This window comes from Melospiza melodia (assembly GCF_035770615.1).
Source record: "Melospiza melodia melodia isolate bMelMel2 chromosome 7 unlocalized genomic scaffold, bMelMel2.pri SUPER_7_unloc_1, whole genome shotgun sequence".
NCBI lineage: Eukaryota > Metazoa > Chordata > Aves > Passeriformes > Passerellidae > Melospiza > Melospiza melodia.
Genome location: NW_026948497.1, coordinates 8,137,524 through 8,148,032, shown reverse-complemented (window position 1 = coordinate 8,148,032; position 10,509 = coordinate 8,137,524).

The following is a 10,509-nucleotide window of genomic DNA, read 5'->3' as shown; positions in this document are numbered from 1 at the left end:
AGGAACTGTGCAGGGCCAGGGGACAAGGTCCAGCAGCTCTGTTGGTTCTGCAGTACCACAACACCCCCTGGTGTTTCCCTGGGTTTCCATGAGTTTCCCTACTGCCAACAGCGGTTCCTTGGTTCCCATGAGGCCCTGCTGTGTCACAGTGGATATTTGGTGTCATGAAGTTCTTCAGTGTCACAATGGCCTCCCTCACTCCATGAGCTTCCGCAGTGTCACAATGGACTCCTTAGATGGGCAGTGCCACCATGGAACATTGGCTCATGCAGCCCCGCTGGGTCACCATGGACTCCTTGGTTCTATGAGGTTCTGGAGGTGTCTCCATGGTCTCCTTGGATCCACAGTGTCAAAATGGACCACTGGGCCCTGCTGTGTCACCATGGCCCCTTGGTTCCATGGGACCCCAGGGTCAAAATTGACTCCTTGCTTCCACGTCACCCCAAAATGGTCCCTTCATTCCATGAAAAATACAAAAGTTTTGTAGAAACATTGAGCAAATTCTGCTTAACACACCTGGGAACATCTGTTTGCATTCAAGAGAGGTTAAAGGTGAGGATGGCACCAGCAGCTTCCATCTGCAACAGAGATCCAGGTTAAGGACAGGGACAGAGAATTCAGCTGGGAGACTCAGAGAATTCTGCTACCAGAGATCATTTCTGCTCACACTGTCCCTTGTAGAAAGGTGACACCATTCCACGCAGCCTGGACTGAGCAGGTGGTTCCTGAGTGGGGTTTGTTGTTCAGAAAACCTGCTCAGGCTTTGCCTTTCCTTCCCAACAGGAAAACTTCTCCTGGGCCCGTGTGCAGGCAGAGCCATGAGGAGAGCAGGTGGGACATGGTGCACTAGGCTGGGACATGGAGCTGCAGAGCTCAGGGGACAAGGTTCTGCTGCAGGGCACAGGGATGTCAGTGCCAGGTGGGCCATGTCATACATGGTGAGGCTGGGGGTGAGGAGCAGCTTGTCCAAACAGGGTCAGCCCTCAATGGGCTCATTCTTCTCTGTGCCCAGACCTCCTAAGGAGAAATTCAGCATCAAGATCACCTGGGGAATGCTTCTATCAGCTCTTCTCTGAACTGGAAAATAAAAAAACATATTCACTCGATGAAAGAAACAAAGTCATGAGGTGCACTTTGAAATCTTTTTCCTTAAAGGCACTCTAAACTGACTTCAGTGCGCTGAGGGCCTGGAGACTTGAACATGATTGAAAGAAGAAAAAGAGCTTCTGAGGGTTTTCTGCATTTTAATCAGCCCTGTCATGGGTTTGAGGCTGAGTCCAGGACCCTCAGGCACTGGGAGAAGGCTGAAGAAGCTGTTCAACAAGTCAGAATCAAAACTCCAAGTCCCTTGGAGCATCACTGGGCCCCACTGAGGGCAGGGAGTGCCAAAGACTCCCCAGGGACTGCTGAGAGCAGATCCTTGAGGCCAGGATTGCAGGGAGCCAAAGGCTCTGAGCAGGGAATTGCAATGCTGAGCAAGGCCTGGGCTGGCTGGGGGAAGCAGAAAGGCCTAGCCCTGAGCCCAGCCTGGGACAGCAGGGCCTGTCCCTCGCGGGTGGCTCGGGGCTGTTTGTGGGGCACTGGGATGTGAGGGGCAGCAAGGACAAATGTCATAAACTTGTGTGACACTCTAGATCCTCATGGAACCAAGCAGCCAGTGGACACTGTGGGAAGTTGTGGAACCAAGGGGATCATTGTGGCAATGTTGGGGCCCATGGAGCCAAGGGGCCAGTGTGACACTGTGGGGCCTCATGGAAACAAGAGGCCATTGTCAGCCTACAGGGCTGGAACACCCCAGAACACTGAAATTCTGGGGGCAACCAAAGTTTCCTTGACTTGAGTTTGGTGCACAGGAGAATCACCAACCAGATATTCTTAACATGGCCAGATGCAAAGAATATTCTTGGTAGGAAGGGACCCTCAAGGATCATCAAGTCCAGCTCTTAAGTGAATGGCCCACACAGGGGTAGAACCCACAGTCTCAGTGATCCCAGCACCATGCTCAAACCAACCGAGCTAAGAGGTCAAATGACACAAAATTTTACTGACAAAATATAGACAAGCAAGAAACTTTTGCAAAGTGTTTAATATAACATCCACTTAACAGAAAATGCTTTTCATAGCATTAACTTAATTAACTTAGCCCATTTAACCTAAAAACTGTTAACCCTTAAGAGGTTAAGTTAGCAAAAAAATTTTCCAGGTAAGTAGGATTAGAAGGAGAAGAAATAGAGAACAACAGAAAAAAGAATATCTATAGAAAGACACACAAATAGGTACCAACTGCTCAGGTTCCAGCCTTGTTAAAAAAGGATATCCAGGAAAAGGCGGGATCCAGACCAGGGGCTGGCCTCGTACTCTGGCTTTTAACCTCCTGGGCCTTCATGGGGCCTCCACTGGGGTGGGACTGCCAGTTGCTTGTCCAATCAGAGCCAGGGTAGCACCAGTTGCGGGTGTGTGATTGATTGATTAACAGCTAGGGTAATCAGAGCTGGGTTAACATCACCCCCTGCTCTGGGATCGACAGCTCTGCCAGGGCAGAGCTGGGGGTGGGGCTCTGTCCAACCACAAACCAAGGCCTGACCCGGCCCTGCCCCCACAAAGGCATTCGAGTATCCCAAGATGTCTCGGGACATCAATCTCATCCAGCCTGTGACAGCGACCACGGTGACACTACGGAACCTCATGGAACCATGGGTCAGTTGTGACAATGGAGGTCCAAGGACACCATGGTGACACTATGAAACCTCATGGAATCAAGGAGACCATTGTGCAGCTCAGAGGCCCTGTGTATGCAAGGGTCAGTAATCAAACAGTGGGCCCAGCAGGGATGCATGGAGCCAAGGGAACCCTGTGACTCTGTTGGGGCTCATGAAATCAAGAAGCCATTGGGACATTGCAAGACCTCATGGAATCAAGGAGAATACTGTGACAGTGTGGGGACCCGTGAAATCAAGGGAACACGGAACAGGTCTGCCTGGTTTGGCCTCCTGGGGGCTGTCCCACTGAATTTGACATGTCAAGGGCCACTTCCATTCTGACTGTGAAGCACTGGGGCTCTGTGCTTTTATTCCTATGGAAACGAACTGTCTTTCTTGTCAAGGCACCCATGGCTGAAATTAGGATTCCACCTCTAAAATTCCCTATATTTAAGGGTTTCTCCCAAACAAAATCTGCCAATACAGTCAAGTCCGGCTAGTCTTGGCCTCTGGTGACTGCCTCTCATCTGCCCGGGGGCTCACTTGTTTCCTTCCAATGGAGACCACTTTCACACTGCGGGGTGTTGTGGAGCCAAAGGGCATTGTTACATTATAGGAATTTGTGGAACCAAAGGGATCATTGTGTCACTGTGGGCTCCGTGGATCCAAGGCGCCATTGTGACATTGTGGGGTCTTGAGGAACCATGGAGACCAATGTGACGCTTTGAGGTCTTCTAAAATGCAAGGTACATTGTGACACTGCAGAGAATCATGGATCCAAGAGGCCGTTCTGATACTGCAGAGGACCATGGATCCAAGAGGCCTCATGGAACCAAGGACATCTTTGTGGCTCTGTTGGGCCGCATGGTCCCAAGGGGCCAGTGTGAAGCCACAGGGCTTTGTGGAACCAAGAGGCCATTGCTGCATTTCAGGGCCTCGTGGAGCCAAAGGGCCGTTGTGATCCTGCGAGGCACCGTTGATCCATGGACAGCATTATGGCATTGCAAGGCCCCATGGAATCATGGAGATCATTGTGACACTGTGGGGACCCATGGAACCAAAGGGCCATTGTGACACTGCAGGCTCTCATAGAGGGAAGGGGTCATTGTGACACTATGGGAAGTTGTGGAAACAAGGGAATCGTTGCACTACTGGGCCCCAATGGAACCAAGGGGCCATGGTGACACAGTGAGGCTTCATGGAACCCAAAAAACATTAGGACACTGTGGGGACTTGTGGAACCATGGAGACCATTAGGATCCTTAAGGAATTGTGTAACCAAGGGGCCACCCTTAGGGGGCATTATGGCAGCAAGGAGCCATTGTGACTCTGCAGGGCCCTGTGGAAGCAAGGGAACATGAAATTGGTGTGGCTGCCTTGGTCTCCAGGGGTCACTTGACAAGTCTGGCTGACCTTGGAATGTGGAAGGCCACTCTCATCTGCCCCTGAAACACTGGGGCTCTGGGCTTTCCTTTGTATGGAAAAGAACTGTCCATTTTTTCCAGGCATCCATGGTCAAAATTAGGATTCCACCTCCACATTTCTGTGTATCCAAGGATTGCTGCCAGACAAAAGCTGCCAGGACAGACAGGTCTGGCTGGTCTTTGATTCCTGAGTGCCAGAACTCACTGGTTTACCAAACACTGGAAAGGAGACTGTGCTTTTCTTTTTATGGAAGAAAAACATCCCTCCTCTCCAGGCACAAATGTCTGAAATTAGGACTCCACTTTCATAATTTCAAATATCCAAGGGTTGCTCCAAGCAAACCTGCCAGGACAGACAGGTAAGGCTTGCCTTGGCCTCTGGTGGTTGCCGTTCATCAGCTCCTGAAACATGGAGGCTCCGTGGTTTCCTTTCTATGGAGACCAATGTGACACTTGGGAGCCTTGTGAAATGAAGGGGCCATTGTAACACTGCAGAACACCATGGATCCAAGTGACCATTGTGACACTATAGAGCCTTGTGGAACCAAGGACATCCTTATGGCTCTGTTGGGCTGCATGGTCCCCAGGGGCCAGTGCAAATCAGCCATGTGGGAGTTATCCTGGCTCTAACTCAGAGTCAGACAGATTTTACCCCGGAAGAACTAGGCGTGAGTTTCAAGCCCTGGGAATCATTTGTTTAACTTAGGGTGAGCTTGAGAGTTCCCCCATAAGCCTTTAGTGTTGTTACGCTAAGTTGTCCAAATTCTACTCCCCTATTGGTTTATTGGTTACTTGTTTCATCTGTATGGTTATTGTTCTAGTTTTCTAGCCCCATTTCTGCCTATGTTGTTGCTTCCCCTTTGTTTCAGGTCTTAGGATCCTGCCCCTCGATCTGTGCTCGACTTCTCCATGTTTATTGTTCTTCACCCTGTATTAGAAAAGTTCCTTTTAAGCAACTCCATTGATCCTGCTCCTTTTCATTTTCACCACCCTCGCCCTGAAGTCAGGGAACCAGAGATGTTTGTCGCAGCCACCCTCATTGGGACATTTGGAGCCTGAACAGGGACCATGACATTCAGGGCTCCCTGTGTCAGTCATGTCAGCTGGGGTTAGCTGATAGATAGGCCAGTGCTTCCCAGGATTTTGGATTGTGCCGGGCCTGGTGGATTCATCGTTGTTTCGAGGGACCATGCCCAGGATCGGCAGGGACAACAATGGTTTCACTTGCATAGGATTGTAGGTGGGTTTGGGGAAATGCAAGATATTTATTGCCCATTTTGCCACTGTGATTTTACAATATGCAGCCACGTCCCATTATTGATTTGGGGTGTTCCGATGGCTCTTCCCCATGTGGCAGAGAAAGAGAAAAATGGGCAGCCAGATGTTCAAGGTAGAAAGGAGCATATATGGATGCTTTAATTCTCACTGATCATGACAAAATGTTTTCAAAGAACAAATTAAAATCAATCATGAGGTGGATTATTAAAAGTTTTCCAGATGCCTCTGTGGTTGAAACCTATACCACTGAATTTTGGGACTCAGTGGGAGTGAAATTTTACAGTCTCTGGACCCCATTGCAACCAGAGCCACCTTAAATCTGCATGTTCCCCATCTTCCAAACCATCCCTGAGACCCTTCACCAGCAAGCAGTGTGTTGAAAACTCAATCCATTTGTCACTCCTAACTTGGGATCTCCCCTCAAACCTCCTTTCTCAGACCTTCCATGATGGTCCAAGATGGCAATGGACAGGCTGTCTTGGAGCATCATGCCCTGGAGAGTCAACATGGAAGGAGCCTGAATGTGGCTTGGGAGCCGGACCATCCTCCCTCCATCTTGACTCCTCCACTTCCTGCTACCACAACCTTGTCTCCTGCCATGAACGAGCCTCCAAGTATCCACCCCCACAACTGCAGGTCACACCCCCGCTGTCAATCATTCCACCTCCACCCTGGGCCATGCCTCCAGAACTCCACCCCAGAAGTCCACCATCCTAAATCAAGGCCCTTCCTTCCCAACACCTGACAAAATGGCAGTACCCTTTGCATCACCCTCCGGCAAAAATGTAACCCCCATGGTCAAAGATACTAAGCCCAACTGTCACACTATTTCTAATCCAAATGTTTCTGCTCCAAGTTATTCTTCCTCCCTAGAAGACAGTTTGGATACCCCAGAGCCACCTCACCACTCAATCCCAGAAGATCCCTGGGAAAGGATCCGGAAAGAAGCAGTTAAGGAAGGAGACTTGCAAATATTCTCAAAACGTCTCATTGCCCTGGTATGTTATGAAAGAAGAGGGCAGAATCCCAGGTATCAGCCATTGGTTTATGGGGATATCAGGGATCTGTGTAGGGCAGCTAAAGACCATAGGAAGGACTTACCTTTTTTAATAGCCTAATGAGGGCCATATTTACAGCACATGTCTTACCCCCTATGATTTAAAATATATTATGACCATGTTGTTGTCACCTAGAGAATACACCCTGTGGGAAGGGGGATGGAAGTACTTACTAAATGAATTAATAGCAGACTATGCTAATAATGAGGCAAGGGAGGAATTGACATTCAACCATCTAGCTGGAGAAGGACAAATCAGCCTACCAGATGATCAAGCAGCAGGTATCCGCAGAGAAATATTGGATGATAATTATATGGCTTTGAAAGCTTTAATCCAGGTATCGGATGGTAGCACCCTCACTTTGGATTACCTTGGGTGGGTGTAGCTAAAGCTTTAGGACAATTTGACCATCCTGGGTGCCTGTTAAGTAAGCAAACCAATGCTACCTCCTACACATTGAGTGGCCTGCTCTCAGACATAGAGACCATCAGACATGCCACCTTGCAGAACAGTGATAGAATTTTTACTCTGGGCACATGGGCATGGCTGTGTAGACTCTGAGGGCATCTGTTGCATGAACTTCTTCAGCGAGTCAATCCACAAGAGCATTCAAATTCTGAAGGAACAGTTCAAGAAGCTTCAAGTGGAAAACAAAGACTGGGTCAAAAAACTGTTCCAATCCAAGGCACTAAAGAGTTGGATGATGTCTAGCTAAAACAGGACTACGCATTCTCTTAGTGGTTGTTGTTGGTTTATTGTTAATTGTTCCATGTTTGTTTGGATGCTTTTAGAAAGTCTTAGAAAATTCTTTCGGTTCCATCTTTGTTGTAAACCAGAAAGGGGGAAGATACCCAATACAGGCTCCTCATGGACGCCTTGGAGGAGAGAATTGGAAGCCAGGATGGCACAAAAACCTCTCAGAGACTCGGTGTGGGAAGGAAAATCCTTAAAAGTACGTAAAAGTATTCCCAAATCCATAAAGTACCTTAAAAACCTTGAGTATCTCACAGCATTAATGAGCCCCACTGAGTGTCAGTACAAAGCTCTCAAGGGACTCATTAAAAAGCAGATAACTGAGGCCTCAATTGAACAAACCTCTCACAGAGTCTGTATCAAAAGGGAAACACCAAGTACATTCAAATAACTGAAGTACCCTGAAGCATTAATGAGCCGCACTGAATGTTGTTACTGACAAAGCCTCTCGAGGGACTAATTACAGCAGATAATTGGAGGCCATGATTGCACAAACCTCTCAAGACTCCGAGGCAAAAGCCAAAGCCAAAGTCCTTTGAAAAACCAGCAGTCCCTGGGAGCATTCAAGAGTCCCCAGGGCCATTCCTGAGCAAGGCTTCCCAGGGACTCCTTCCAGCACATCCTTGAGGCCATTGGGATGTGGGCTAGGGGAGGATGCTGAGGGCAGTACAAGGGGCTGACAGCGCCCAGCCTGGCTGGCGCTGTGCCAGTAGGCCCCAGTGCCTCAGGACAAGGTGTCTCCTCACAGCCCTTGGTGGCACAGACCCTTCTGCTGTGCCCCAGGGCAGCAAGACATGGCTTCTCTATGTCCCCACCTGTCATCACTGCCTGCAGTTCTCTGCTCTGCCTGGGGCCTGGGGACACTTGCTCAGTCGTGTCCCTCAGTGGGACCCATTAAAAGTCCAAGAAACTTTGGAGTTGGATTCTGCCTAGGAGTTCTGGAGAGGTTTCTTCAGCTCCCTCTCAGGGACTGATGTTCAGGGCCTGAGCAGAAAGCCCCAGAGGCTCATTAAAGTCCTTGTGCTGTGTCTGTGCTGCTGAGCTGGGCTGGGCTCCTGGCACAGAGGCAGCTCCTTGTAACCAAGAAGAGCTTCAAAAGCACATTTCTCTTGATGAGCAGCACTTCGGCCAGCCCAGCAGGGCTGAGGCACTGCCTACAGCCACCCCGGGCACAGCACAGAGAGCTTCAATCAGTCAGGGCTGGGAAGATACTGAGAAGTGCCTGAGGCAGAATCACTGCCAGCCCTTGGCACAGGAACTTCTGGCTCCAGGACAATGCAGCTGCAGCTCCTAAAGCTGGAACATCCCAATGCCTACAGACTCTGTGAGTACATTCCCTGATTGTCTCTTCTTTAGAGCAGCCAGGGGTGCCCAGGGCTGTCCTGCAGAGCCGAGTCCTGCAGCTCAGGGCGCTGTGCTGGGGCAGGGACTGTGCTGCCTGCCAGGGACAGCTCTCAGACAGCCCTGGCTGCTGCTCCCTGCACTGGGGGACAAGGTCTGGGTGGGAGGAGACAGCTGGTAAGGCTTGGGAGTGTTCTCCTTGTGTGGTGAGGATGCTGCATTGTTCAGGACTGCTCCCAGCATGGCAATTAACTGCAGAACATTTCCAAGTCAATTATCCAGGGAGCACAGCTAGGACGGGGTTTCATAAATGGGAAAATCCTGCTTTTTTATTCTACTCATCTGTTTTGCCTAAATGGGAAATTGCATATAGATATTCTTCTCTCAGTTCAGGTGGAGAATAAATACAAAAGAATCCTACAGACCTGAATAAACCAGGCAGTGAGAGAGATCAGCAGAGGGCCCCTCACAGGGCAGCATCTTTTTTGGTTTTCCAGCCTCCTCAGGGTTGCTCTGACATTGCCATAAGAGCCTGCAGAGCCTGAGCTGCCCCTGGGCAGTGCCTGAGCAGGGAGGTGTCTGCAGGGCAGAGCTGAGCCTCCAGGGCTGGGCTGGGCTCTGGCAGCAGTGGCAGGGCCCAGTCCTGGGCACAGGGAAGCAGCTGCTGGCAGGGACAGCTCCAGGCAGCAGAGCCCTGGGCAGGCAGTGTGGGGAAAGTGCTCCCAGGCTGTGCTGGGGTATTTTAAGTCCTCTCCAAACACAACTATTCCATGATTACTTTTCTTACATCCCCATGCCAAGGCAGCACAAATGTCCAACGGCACCTCCATCAGGGACTTCCTCCTGCTGGCATTGGCAGACACACGGCAGCTGCAGCTCCTGCAGTTCTGCCTCTTGCTGGGCATCTCGCTGGCTGCCCTCCTGGGCAACAGCCTCATCATCAGCACTGTAGCCTGCGGCCATCACCTGCACACTCCCATGTTCTTCTTCCTGCTCAACCTGGCCCTCAGTGACCTGGGCTCTATCTGCACCACTGTCCCCAAAGTCAGGCAAAATTCCCTCTGGGACACCAGGAACATCTCATACACAGGATGTGCTGCACAGGTTTTTGTTTTTTTTTTCTGTGCAGCAACAGAGTATTTCCTCCTGACCATCCTGTGCTACAACTGGTACGTGTCCATCTGCAAACCCCTGCACTACGGGACCTTCCTGGGCAGCAGAGCTTGTGCCCACATGGCAGCAACTGCCTGAGCCAGTGACTTTCTCACTGCTGTCATGCACACGGTCAATACATTTTCCCTGCCCCTGTGCCACAGAAATGCCCTGGGCCACTTCTTCTGTGAAATCCCCCAGATCCTCAAGCTCTCCTGCTCTAATTCCAACCGTAGGGAATTTGGGCTTCTTGTAGTTACTGGTAGTCTGGCTTTTGGTTCTTTTGTGTTCATTGTTTTCTCCTATGTGCAGATCTTCAGGGTTGTTCTGAGGATCCCCTCTGAGCAGGGACAGCACAAAGCCTTTTCCACCTGCCTCCCTCACTTGGCCGTGCTCTCCCTGTTCATCAGCACTGCAGTATTTGCTCATCTGAAGCCCCCCTCCCTATCCTCCCCATCCCTGGATCTGGCCCTGTCAGTTCTGTACTCAATGGTGCCTCCATCTCTGAACCCCCTCATCTACAGCCTGAGGAAATACAAGCTCAAGGCTGCTGTTTGGACACTGATGACTGGAGGCGCCAGTGAACAGAAGACACAGAAACATTAAACTAACAGCTAATTTTCTGGAAATCACTTGTAAAAAAAGTTATCTTTAATATTTCTTGTTGGTTTTATTTTGGAGGTTCTTGTTCTTTGTTTTACTTTTTCAATATCCACTAAAAAGTAATGTAATTTTTTGTCCAATCCCCCATTTGTGTCTCTCCACATTCCCAGTGGCCACAGACTGTTTTGGTTAGGGGCTGTT